Raw genomic sequence first — 13,695 nt, forward strand, 5'->3', positions numbered from 1 at the left:
CTTGGGGCGCCGAGAATTTTCACATTCTCCGGATGACGCCTAAATCTGTTTGCCAACAAAGCAATTACGCTTTATTCACAATAAACTTTTGCCTAATCCGTGGCTGTGGCCATCGACCACCGCTGTTCGGCAATTAAATCGAATTTATTCCGAATATAAATTTGGCCAACGAGCGCTTCAATCAAATTAGGCAATAATCCGGCAGTTACCTTAAACAAAATCACACTCAAAATGTGGATACACACACGGGGCCCTCAGTATCTGCGAGATATTTTGCCTATTTTTCGTTTTCGTTTCACAGTTTGCGGAAGCTGGCACAGCCAGGTTTCCGTGGGATCTGTTTTTCCAGGTGCACATTTTCAGCCCGACCAAGTAGCCAAACGGCCAAGTGGCCAAGTGGCCCACAAGCACTTACACTCTCTTTTTAATGTTCGGGCGTTGTGTAAACAGAAGGAACCGCGGAACTCTAACAAATAGCAAGCTGGGATGATTAATTGTGCGGATTCTGTGGGCAGCTCTTCGATTTCCATTTGCAGCAGCCCGAGCAATGAAAACGGTCTGCGAACACCGAGCGCTGGAGCGAAAATGTTGACCCAAGTTCGCCGCAATTGGACCAAAAAGCTGGCCTTGAGCTTTACGGATCAGCGCTGCGAATTAGCTGGGTTAGTAGTGGCGCACTCGATAAAGCCACCTTTGTGCCTCCACTTGAGTGCATCTGCCTGCCATGAGTTTTGCCTTTTTGGCTCGGGCATGTGCAGATTTGATTTCTCTTTCTTTCACCTCCGCCCCGAGTCTTTGGCTTAATGCGATTTCGCCCACCGGGTCAAGGTCGTCGGTGCGACTTTCGCCTGCAGCTCCAGCGAATGTGGGCCCCTCGACCAGCCTTTGTTTGGGTAGCAAAGCTACTACGAGTAGCTATGCAAGCATTTCATAAAATCTGTTTTACCTAGATTAGTTTTGCCTGGCGTAAAGGAATGCGCTCTGCATCCAATCCCAAACGCAGACATCGAGCGGTCAATAACCCATAGCCCAAGAAACCTTCTTCTACCAACAAATCAAGAAAGAGCGCGCTCCTGCTCCCCCGCTCTCCTAGCTCCGACAGAAGCCCCGCTACCTCCAACAACAACAGCTGGAGATAGACCGACAGCCCGCTCTACCTCGTCATCGACCCGCTCACGCTCTGACTGAGTCAGCGAAAGCAAAACCGCAAGCAATAAACGGTACTGCTGCACTACCAGCAAAACAAAACGAAAACGTAAACAAAAAAGCTGGTTCGACCTGGCAGACTGGAATGGACCGCTACATTACAATAAAGCGAAAGCTCAGCCCGGAAAAATCAGATCTGGAAAACAAGCCGAAAAATACACGCGACAACTCTACCTTGATCAAAAATGTAGATACCGCTGAGGACGTGCCGCTGGGATCCGTTGATATCGAACCGAAGAAAACAAAACCTCCGCCAATATACATCCGCGAGAAGAGCACAAGCGGTTTTGTAAATACTTTGATTGGCCTTATTGGAAAAGATAGCTTTCATATAATTCCCCTCGTAAGAGGTACTATCAATGAAATCAAACTTCAGACGAAAACGGAGGACAACTACAGAAAAGTCACAAACTATTTTACCGCACAAAAAATAGGCTTTTACACCTACCAGCTTAAAAGCAGCAAGGGCCTGCAAGTAGTCCTGAAGGGCATTGAGTCTGATGTTACGCCCGAAGAGATAACTGAAGCGCTAAAGGAAAAGGGATTTTACGCCAAAAGCGTGTTCAATATCAAAAACAGAAACAGGCAGCCCCAACCACTCTTCAAGATTGAGCTTGAACCAGAAAACAAGCCTCCTAGAAAAAACGAGGTTCACCCAATTAACAAACTCCAGCTCCTTCTGCACCGTAGGATCACGCTAGAAGAGCCGCACAAACGTAACGCTCCTGTACAATGTACAAACTGCCAAGAGTATGGCCACACGAGGTCATATTGTACACTTCGCCCGGTGTGCGTAGTCTGTGGAGATCTCCACGACTCCAAACAGTATCAAACTAACAAAAAAAATGCATGTGAGAAAAAATGCAATAACTGTGGGGGCAATCACACAGCAAACTACAGAGGCTGTCCAATCTACAAAGAGCTGAAAATCCGTCTTCACAAAAGAATGAACACGGCGCGGGCACACCAAGGAACATCTACGCTGATACCATCAGAGACAAATCCTGAAGTAATTTTCTCGAAAGCAGCAAGTTTCGCTCCCTGGCCTACATCCAACACTAACAAGACAACATTTGCAAACGTTTTAAAATCAGGTATGACGCCTCCTACCCAAAATTCCCGAACTCCACATGAAGTGCACACAAAATTAGACACACAACAAAACTATAACCCAGCTGCGCAGCAGGAAACAAAAACTGAAGCTATGATGCAAGCCTTACAACAGAGCATGATGGAATTTATGACATTCATGAAGACCACCATTCAAGACATGATGCGTAATCAAAACCTTTTGATACAAATGCTTGTAGCCCAACAATCAAATAAATAATGGCTACCTTACGCATAGCTACGTGGAATGCCAATGGCGTCTCACAGCGCAAACTTGAGCTAGCTCAATTCCTACATGAGAAGCATATCGACGTAATGCTTCTTTCGGAAACTCATCTCACAAGCAAATACAATTTTCAAATAAGAGACTACCATTTCTACGGTACCAATCATCCCGACGGAAAAGCACACGGTGGCACCGCCATACTCATAAGGAACCGTATGAAGCACCACTTTTACAAAGAATTTGCGGAAAATCATCTTCAGGCCACATCCATCATCATTCAGCTGGATGACAACACTCTCCTTACACTAGCGGCCGTATACTGCCCCCCCCCCCGTTTCACAGTATTAGAAGCTCAATTCCTGGATTTCTTCCAAGCACTAGGGCCACACTTCATTGCAGCAGGCGATCGCAGGGTATCGCGACTTGTGAACCCAAAAGGAAAACAGCTTTATAAGACTATAATAAAAGCCACTAATAAACTTGACCATGTTTCCCCCGGGAGTCCTACATACTGGCCATCAGACCTCAATAAGCTGTCTGACCTGATCGACTTCGCAGTTACGAAAAATATTTCCCGCAGTTTGGTTAAAGCTGAATGTCTGCCGGATCTGTCATCTGATCACTCGCCTGTACTAATTCACCTCCGCCGGTACGCAGAAAACGTGAAACCACCATTCAGATTGACTTCTCACAAAACAAACTGGCTCAGGTATAAAAAATATATAAGTTCACATATTGAGCTAAGCCCAAAACTCAATACTGAATCTGATATAGAGAGCTGCACGTGTGCATTGCAATCCATCCTTACTGCAGCAGCTCTTACTGCAACACCCAAAATAACAAATAATACAATTAATCCAAAAAAGACCAACGTACAAATCGAGCAACTCGTCCACGTAAAACGACGCTTACGCAGAGAATGGCAATCTTCCAGATCCCCAACTGCAAAACAAAAGCTAAAAGTAGCCACATGGAAACTGGCCAACGCTCTGAAACAAGAAGAGGACGACGATCAGCGCCGATACATAGAGCAACTCACCCCAACAGGCACAAAACAAAAGTCACTGTGGCGAGCCCACTCAACTCTTCGCCCACCGACTGAAACCGTTTTGCCGATAAGGAATTCCTCAGGTGGCTGGGCACGTAGTGATGAAGACAGAGCCACCACATTTGCCGCTCACCTACAAAATGTGTTCACGCCAAACCAGGCTACTAGCACATTCGCGCTACCGTCCTATCCCGTAAACCGCCACCAGCAACACACCCCAATTGTGTTTCGTCCTAAAGAAGTAACTAAAATAATCAAAGACAATCTCAGCCCAAAAAAATCCCCCGGCTGCGACCTTATAACACCGGAAATGATCATCCAGCTGCCACATTCTGCAGTTCGCTACATAACCAAGCTCTTTAATGCCATCACCAAACTTGGTTACTTTCCACAACGATGGAAGAGGTCGATTATCATAATGATTCTAAAGCCTGGTAAGAACCACACAGTCGCTTCATCTTACAGACCAATAAGTCTACTCTCATGTATTTCGAAACTATTCGACAAATGCCTGCTGATCCGACTTAATCAACATCTGAAATCTACTACGGAAATAAGAACTGCATTTGAATATCGCGAATACTGTACAGCAGTATTTTTAGACGTATCCCAAGCATTCGACAGAGTCTGGCTCGACGGCCTAATGTTTAAAATTAAAACATCCCTACCCGAAAGCACACACAAACTTCTAAAGTCTTACCTCTAAGACAGAAAGTTTGCAGTGCGGTGCAATACTGCCACTTCCACTGATCATACAATTGAGGCTGGAGTCCCCCAAGGCAGCGTTCTTGGGCCAACCTTATACCTCATCCATACAGCCGACATCCCTACAAATAGTCGCTTAACGGTATCCACATTTGCCGACGACACAGCTATCCTTAGCCGTTCAAGGTCCCCTATCCAAGCTACAGCACAGTTGGCACTGTACCTCATCGACATTGAGAAGTGGCTCTCTGACTGGCGAATAAAAGTAAACGAGCAAAAATGCAAGCACGTGACGTTTACGCTAAACAGACAAGACTGTCCTCCGCTCTTGTTGAACAACATACCACTCCCGAAAGCAGATGAGGTAGCGTACCTAAGAGTACACCTTGACAGAAGACTCACATGGCGCAGGCACATTGAAGCCCAAAAAACCCAACTTAAACTCAAAGCCAACAACTTACACTGGCTCATCAACTCTGGTTCTCCGCTCATCCTAGATCACAAGGTCTTGCTCTACAATTCTATATTGAAACCTATCTGGACCTATGGCTCACAGTTATGGGGCAATGCCAGCAACAGCAATATTGACATCATACAGCGACCACAATCAAAGATTCTGAGAACCATCACTGGGGCACCGTGGTACGTTCGGAGTGAAAACATCCAAAGAGACTTAAATATCCCATCAGTTACCAACGCAATCACGGAACTTAAGGAAAAATACCATAGCAAGCTTTACACGCACCCCAACCACCTAGCGCGAGGTCTAATCCAGCTCAGCAGCCGTTCCCGTCTCCGGCGAAAGGACCTACCAACCCAGCGAATAAATTATTAGGGCCGTTTAATCATAGAACAGTTGGAAAAATAATACAACTGTTCAAAAAATACTCGTCTGACCATCTCCCCCTGCTGTTTGTGCTGGATGAAGACGCTCAGCTTTTCAAAGGTGTCACTAAAATGCTGTCACCTACTGCAAATACTGTGGCCTTCAAGGAGCACATCGAGGCCACAGTTGATCTCAACATCCCCATTGACACATGCAGTAGTCTGGAAGCTTATGTAGATTACCTCGTAGCTACAATCGCGGAAGCAGCACGGAGGGCCACACCTCCCCCACATGAAGCTCGTCACACGACCGCAAGGAGGGCTCCCATCTTGAGCTTGGAGGCTAGGGAGCTGCTCTCCCACAAAAGGCGCCTCAGGAGACGGTATATCGCCACAGGAGATCCGAGCATCAAGCAGCTATACTCTAGTACCACAAACAGACTGCATCGTTTGCTAGCCAGGACCCGACGAGATAATCTGGATACCCTGCTTGAGGGTATTGGCCCAGATAACAACAGCAACTTCTCGTTATGGAGGCTCACAAGAAATATCAAGAGGCAGCCGATGTTTCATTCTCCCATCCTGAGTCAAAGTGGCCTCTGGCTCAAGACGGACGATGAAAAAGCGAGGGCATTTGCTTTGCACCTGACCTCCACCTTCTTGCCCTTCAACCTAACAGACGACTCAAACCGCGTAGAAATCAATAATTTTCTGGACGCTCCGACTGTACCGGCTCGCCCCATTAGGCATACCACTCAGCAGGAAGTCATGATGCAGCTGAAGGCGCTACACATCAAGAAAACCCCTGGTTACGATAGCATCGACAACCGTGCTGCGAAGTCTCTGCCACGCAAAGGAGTCCTAGCCTTAGTAAAAATTTTTAATGCCATGCTAAGGCTAGGGCACTTTCCAAGGCAATGGAAGCGAGCACGTATCATCATGATACCTAAAGCCGGAAAGCCGCCAACGCAGAAAAAAAAGTAAGTAAGTAAGTAAGTAGTGAACCACATACCTCCACACCAATTTGGTTTCAGGAAGTCCCACGGCTGCCCTGAACAAATACATCGACTGGTTTACCAGGTGACGCATGGCTTCGAGCACAAACTCTACACGGTCGGCGTCTTTCTAGACGTGAAGCAAGCGTTTGACAAGGTGTGGCATGAGGGCCTTCTATACAAGATGAAAGCTCTCCTTCCTGCTCCCTACTATGCCATCCTGAGATCGTTCATCTCTAATCGGACGTTCGACGTTGCAGTGCGTGATGCTCGATCCAGCCTGGAGGAGATTCATGCAGGAGTTCCACAGGGAAGTGTTCTTGGGCCCTTCCTATACACCCTGTACACTGCTGACATGCCATCTCCCGCAAACAACGCCGAAGTCCCCCCGGCTCAGCTGCTCCTGGCCACTTACGCCGATGATACTGCCATGCTGGCGTCTCATCCTTCACTGCTAACTGCCTCCAACGCAGTCCAGGAATGGCTGCACGCAATCGAAAAATGGACTGCCAAATGGAATGTGGCCATTAACTCCTCAAAGTCAGCCTGTGTAACTTTTTCCCTGCGACCCGGAACCTGCACAGATCTGACCTTCAATGGAAGCCCTATCACCAATGCTAGATCGCACTGCTACCTAGGAGTTCATCTAGATCGGAGACTGACCTGGGGGGCCCACATCACGTCGGTCAAATCTAAGTCACTGGCGAAGCTAAAGAAGCTCGACTGGCTCTTCCACTCCAGCAAACTTCAAATGAGCTCTAAGGCTCTTTTAATCAAAGCCATTCTCGCTCCAACGTGGAGTTATGCCATCCAGGTGTGGGGAACTGCCGCCAAATCCCAGCTTAATAGGCTCCGTGTGGTCCAGTCGAGAGCTGCACGTCACGCATCTGGGCTCCCCTGGTACGTGACGAACATAGTCATCGAAAGAGATCTGAAAATTACCCTTCTTGGGGATCAGATTAATTTCCACAGCAGCCGTTATGCCGACAGGCTTATGGCCTACCCGAACCGACTAGCAACTATCCTAGCTGATCCCATCTCCCTCCGAAGACTGAAGAGGGTACACCCCTGCGATCTCCTTACCCGGAGGATAACAAAACATATTACATTTTCTTTTGTACTTTATAATTAAGATACCACTTGGTCTCATTTATCTTTATCACACATTAGGTTAAGTTCAGAGGAATTACTGAACGATTCCTTTTGAAACCATAATAAATAGAATTAGAGAAAAAAAAAAAAAAAAAAAAAAAAAAGATTTTTAAACTTATTGTTAGTTCTTATATAAGAAGATTCAATAAATAAAAAAAAAAGCAAAAACTTTCCGGTTTCAATTTTTTATGTTTTCTTCAGATTAAAAAATAAGATAAAATCAAGCGATTAACGTAAAAACTGTTGCGTGAAAATAACTTAACACTCTTTTATAACATTAAGTTAGAAGCGATTTCTAAATCTTATGTTAGCCCTTTCTGACAGATAATACAATTCATAGTTAAATTGAGAAATTGACCCTTAAGATATAAGTGCATAGCAATCCTTGCAAAGTGATCGATATTTTCTTTCAAATTTCATGCTAGCATTTTTCAAATTTTTTTTCTGTGCAGCAGTATTTATTCTTAACTATGTATTTCCCTGCTTTTAAAGCGTTTAAAGTAAGCAAATTAGTGAAAGCTGCTTCCATATCTAAATTTTGTGCTGATTAATTCTTGAATTTGCATGTATGTATTTTTTATTTATATTTTCAAATGCTCCTCAGAATTTCGAAATTCCATATTTGCTCTTTGAAAAGCCAATGTAAAATTCAATTAAATGTTTACATTTTCTCTTGGAATAACGATATGAAGATCTAAACAAATTAGATTGAGCTGAAACATTTTTATCGTTTTCGTTTAGTTCTTAGGTGTGTGTTAAATATAAAATATATTCTTAAGAATATAAGTAATTATATAATCGTATTATAAATGTTTTGCATTCGTAAGAATGATTTGTTTTTACTTTGTATGTATATAAAGTTGTCTTTTTTTAATTTACCATTATAATTTCATTGTCAACATATTGCATGGACTGACCTATCTCACTTCCGTAGTCACATTTATTGTCTTACGCGGATTGCTCGCTATCGGCCTGTCAATTTGGGCGATTTAAGCCAGTCAGGCGACTGCCTACGGCTCTAAAAGCCATCAGTTATCGGACTAACCGGTGCGTAAAGCAGCGCTCGGCGGTCAAGCCGTATGAAAAGCTTTGAGCTCAGTCACATGCGTGGGAAATGCGAAAACAACGCGGCAGACAACCACAAGTGGTTGGCATGCAAACAGATGCAGACGTCCATGTCGTGGCAGCAGCGCAGCGGCAGCGCCACGGGCGGCGGCAGTCAGCTGACCGGTATCGCGTGCCACGCCAAACAGCTGAGAGGCAAAGAGAAAACCGCTCTCCGGGAAGAAGTTCTTTACATGCCACAGCGCAGGCGTGGCTCAGCTTTGGGCCAGCTTGGAAAGCTCCTTCGGGGAGCTTAAAGCACAAAGGGTAAGGGATTTTCGGAGGAGCCGAGGCGATTTTTCAGTAGACGAGCAACGCGCAAAGCGCCACGTTGTCCTTCGCAGCCCCGGAAAAGCAAGGCAGGAAAAGCGGAAAAGCCAGGCGTCGTGGGCGTGAGCGGGCGTTGAAAAGTAGACAACACAGCTCCTGCTGGCTGGTTTTTTTTTTTTTTTTTTTTTTTTAATTCGTTTATTGGATTCTTATGATAAACTATATACAAAACAACATAATAACATTTAGGAGGGCAAATCCAGGACTCCCCGCGGTTGTCCGCATTCAGTCTGCCGCCAAGTACGGTTTCCAGAGAGCTCCGTTCCCTAGCGTATTTAACGCACGAGAAGAGAACGTGCTCAGCTGTTTCGCTCCGACCACCTCCGCACCATGGACAATCATCCGCATCCTCGTGTCCAAAGCGCATCAGGTAGCTGCGAAAGCAACCGTGCCCGCTGATCAGCTGCGTTAGGTGGAACGTAATATCGCCGTGCTTCCGCTCTAGCCACGGCTTGAGGGTGGGTATCAGCTGCTGCGTCCAGCGACCCTTGGGCTCGTTGGTCCACCTGTGCTGCCATGTCTCCAGGGTGTGCTGCCTTGCTTCAGCTCGTATTGCCTTCTTGGCGCCGGGGGAGAGTCTTCGACCGTTGGTTTGGTTGAAGACCACTTCGTTTTCCTTCGCTAACAGGTCCAGATGTGGTATCCCTGCGATCACCAATGCCGCCGCGTTGGACACTGTTCTGAAGGCGCAGCAGACACGTAAGGCCGAAAGTCTGTGGGTAGCATTTAGGCCCTGGGCGTAGCTTTCGGTACCAAGCGCTTTTGCCCACACCGGGGCGGCATATAGCATGGTCGCTCGGGTGACGCTCGTCAGCAGCCTTCTGCTCGCCTGTTTTGGGCCTCGGGAGTTCAACATTATGTTTGAAAGCGCCCGATTTACTCCTGCTGCTTTGGAGTTAGCGGAGGCAAGGTGTTCTCGGAACGAAAGCCTGGTGTCTATTATGACTCCCAGGTACTTGATTGCCCGAGAGGAGGACACCTTGGTACAGCCTACTTCGACAGTGGCCGTCTCCACCGCTTTCCTTGAGCTAATCAGGACAGCCTCGGTCTTCTCCGGCGCCAGCTCTAGCCCCATTGAACTGAGCCAATGTTCGATGGCCCTGATGTTTTGGTTGCAGCTTTCTTCGGCCTTGCCGGGATACTTGTCGACAACGAGCAAGGCCACGTCGTCCGCGAAGCCTACGATCTCGCTCCTCCCGACCAGAGGTAGACGAAGTATCCCGTCGTACATGGTGTTCCACAGAAGCGAGCCGAGGACCGAGCCTTGCGGGACTCCACCGGTGACCTGGTGCCTGAAGACGCCTTCCGACGACTCGCACAGTAAGACCCGATCAGAAAAATAGCTGCGTATGATCCTGACTAGGTAGGCTGGGACGCTGAAGCCAATTAGTGCTTCTAGGATCCGGTCCCATCTCGCTGTGTTGAAGGCGTTCCTGATGTCTAGAGTGACCATGAGGCAGTACTCTTTGCTGCCACCCTTCCATCGGGTGCCGTCGATTGCTTGGGCCGCTACTTCGACCACTCTGTTGACAGCGTCTACGGTGGACCGCGCTTTCCTGAATCCAAACTGGGACCGTGAGAGGTCACCCGCGTCGGCGATAGCCCTCTCAAGCCGAGTGCACACCAGTTTCTCCAGGAGCTTGCCAGTTCCATCGATGAGGCATATTGGCCGGAACGATGAAGGCTCCTCGGGTGGTTTCCCTGGTTTTGGGAGGAGAAGCAGCTTTTGGATTTTCCAGCAACTCGGGAAAACTCCTTCCTCCAGGCACTTGGTGAGTGCCTTCGCAAACGAGTCTGGCTGCAGGTGGAGAGCAAGCCGAAGCGCCCTGTTCGGGATGCCGTCGGGTCCGGGGGCCTTGCCGTCCTTCAGCAGTTTTGCCAGCTCCAGGATCTCGTCACTGCTGACCGTGGCGTCGGAATCGACGTGGTCCCCTGTGGCTGGGTCGGCTGGGCGTAACCCATCCATCACAGGGAACAGGTGTTCCGCTACACTGCGGAGCATCGCTGGGTCCAGTAGCTTAGGAGTCCTAGTGTACGCCTTCTTGACCACCACCTTGTAGGCACTTCCCCAAGGGTCGCTGTCGGCAGAATCGCATAGGTCGAGGAAGCATTTGCGCTTGCTCTCCCTTATGGCTATCTTAAGCGTTTTTCTGCGGGCTCTGTACTCGGATTGGCGTTCGGCAAAGGACTCCGCACCTCTCGCGCGTTGGTAGCGACGTCTGGCGGAGAGGCACTCACGACGAGCCGACTCTATCTCCTGGTTCCACCAGTAGACAGGGGCTCTTTGTCGGCTGTGCGACCTGCTCGATTGCATGCTGGCATCGCACGCGGCCTTCAGCCGCCTCATCAGCTCCACTGCCGTCAGCTCGGCTCCTTGTCTGCTCGCCATGGGTAGGAACTGCTCTCGAAACACCTGCGTGTCCAGAGAGTCCGTCTTGTATTTAATCCTGGCCTGGGCTGGTGTCTGGGCTTGGGACGAGGGTGGGCTTCCCAGGTCGCAGATGATGGCCAGGTGGTCGCTGCCAGTGTAGTCCTCGCTGAGTCTCCACCTCGCTAGCCTGTACGACGAGCCGCTAGTGAAGGTGAGGTCCACCACAGAGCCCAGTCCGGCGCGCCTGAACGTGTGCCGGTTTCCATGGTTAAGAAGAGCCAGGTCCAACGTCGCGAATGCCTCCAGCACCATCCTGCCTCTCGCATTGGTGGTTGAGCTGCCCCAGCTCTCTGACCATGCCTTGAAGTCGCCCGCTATTAGGACCTGGGTGCGGCCTCTAGCATCCGCTGCCAGTCTGTCCACAGCCCGGCTGAATGCGATTAGGGTCAGGCTGGGAGCTAGGTATACGCTGTACACCCACCATCTGCCTACCCTGGCCCTAACAAATCCGATGTCCGAAAGAACATCGGTTATTTGCTGGGTTTCTCTGCTGCACCTCCAGATCGCTGCTTTCTTGGTGCGGTCGAAAGCCCAGTCTGGGCTAGCCGCCGTTCGGTAGGGCTCGCTCCTGCTGGCTGGTGCCACGGTGCGTGTGCGAGATGTGATGCTGGGCCCAGTGAAATCCGATACGGAAAGCTCATTCTGGGCGAAAATTGTCAGTGAATCGAAATTAACAGAAATTTCGGAAATTCGGAAGTTCAACACAATTTAAAACAACCTAAAATTGTCAGTGAAAACAGGGGAAAAAAGGGATAAAAGTTCGTACCGTGTGCGTGTGATAAAAGTTGAGTGGGTCTGTGAGAGTGTGTGTGCGCGCAAAAAGAATAGAGAAAGCAAAGCATCCCGAAGGAGTGGCACACAAAGTGTTTGCATAACATAATAATTATTCGACATGATGATTTCAGACAGTCAGAAGAAAGGACTGCGGGAGTTACTTCTAAATGACAATAACTTAACTGTCCTGCTACAGTTGGCCAAATGCGCCACCAAAAATGTGTGCAAAACCGAAGACCCGGAGGAGGCCCTTCGTCTGATCACTACACACATTCCAGACATTTACGTACTGCTTTCCAAGCGCGCTATAACGAAGGAACTCCTCTTTACGTATTTGAGCAATCGACGCGCTGACGCAGCCACTTTAGCAAGGCAGACCTCATAGAAAAGGTTATACAGTATTGGAAGCAGGAGCATCAATCAAGCATAGAGCTTTCCGGAGACCAGACATCCAGCTCACTTCATAATCAGAGCGAAGAGGATTATCCCATTAACAAGATTCGCGCAAGTTCGGCGAGTGGTTCTTCGAACGCTTCAACGCAGACGCCCTCAGTCTGGTGGATTTGTGGGCAGATGCGACCCTACATCTCACGATCAGAGCCAGTGATGGAATCAATGAGTGGGAGTGTACGACGGCTGCCGAGGTGTTATCGGCACTAAGGAGCGCTAAGCAGTAGTTTGACTTTTACTTTAATCCGAACCTGACGCACGCCGGAATTCAAGGTCGAATGGACTCGTACGGGCAGTTGTTAGTGATCTGCTGCGGCACTCTGCACTCCCGTGACAGCTGCGTCGGAATCTTTGGATGTGCCTTCGGGCTACTGTGGGACCCCTTGGCTGACAACAACTAGAAACCGAAAAAAGTGAAGTGCTTACTTAAAAGGGAAGCTCAGCCCCCAGCCCCCTATCTGTGCTCGAGCGAAATTCTGCACACAGCTCTGGAGCTGCCTGTATCCACTGATGACTTGAAGATTTCTCAAGATATTCTGCCTAAGGATTGACTTTGTACTCACTGTAAATATACTATATTCCGTGTAGGTCAGTTAGTGAATGAGTTATAAATACACGTGTATAAGTGTCTCCTAATTAATATTTAATATGGTAATTGGCTAGCATAGGATTATCTAGTATAATACATACGATATATGTATGCTAAACACAGGTATTTATTGAAATATTGCTTAAGTATATTATCAATACAAGGGGTATTTGTTAGGATATACATCTAATCCTCAGAAGCGACGATTATAGTTTGAGAAACTATTTGGATTTAGGTAGGTCAACAAGAGAAAGAATTCGAGAAATATTCTTTTTTGCTCAACGGACTTTCGAGTTCTTTGGGAACATTCATGTTCTGTTCGAATAGAACAGAACAGAACATGCTCGAACAGAACATGTTCGAATAGAACATGTTGGAACAGAACATGTTCGAACAGAACATGTTTGAACAGAACATGTTCGAACAGAAAATGTTGAACAGAACATGTTGAACAGAACATGTTCGAACAGAACATGTTTGAACAGAACATGTTCGAACAGAACATGTTTGTACTGAACATGTTCGCACAGAACATGTTTACACAAACTTGTTCGAACAGAACATGTTCGAACAAAACATGTTCGAACAGAACATATTTGAACAGAACATGTTCGAACAGAACATGTTCAAAACAGTTCAACAGAAATGTTCGAACAGAACATGTTGAAAAAAGTTCGAACAGAACATGTTCGAACAGAACATGTTCGAACAGAACATGTTCGAACAGAACATGTTCGAACAGAACATGTT

At 47.6% G+C, this 13,695-nt stretch overlaps 1 pseudogene; it reads left to right on the plus strand.

Moving 5' to 3' along the window:
• The first annotated feature begins 11,829 nt into the window (after positions 1-11,829).
• On the plus strand, positions 11,830-12,982 carry LOC117149620 (annotated as a pseudogene).
• The last annotated feature ends 713 nt before the right edge of the window (positions 12,983-13,695 follow it).

The sequence above is a fragment of the Drosophila mauritiana genome, unplaced genomic scaffold, assembly GCF_004382145.1.
Source record: "Drosophila mauritiana strain mau12 unplaced genomic scaffold, ASM438214v1 U_26, whole genome shotgun sequence".
Taxonomy (NCBI): domain Eukaryota; kingdom Metazoa; phylum Arthropoda; class Insecta; order Diptera; family Drosophilidae; genus Drosophila; species Drosophila mauritiana.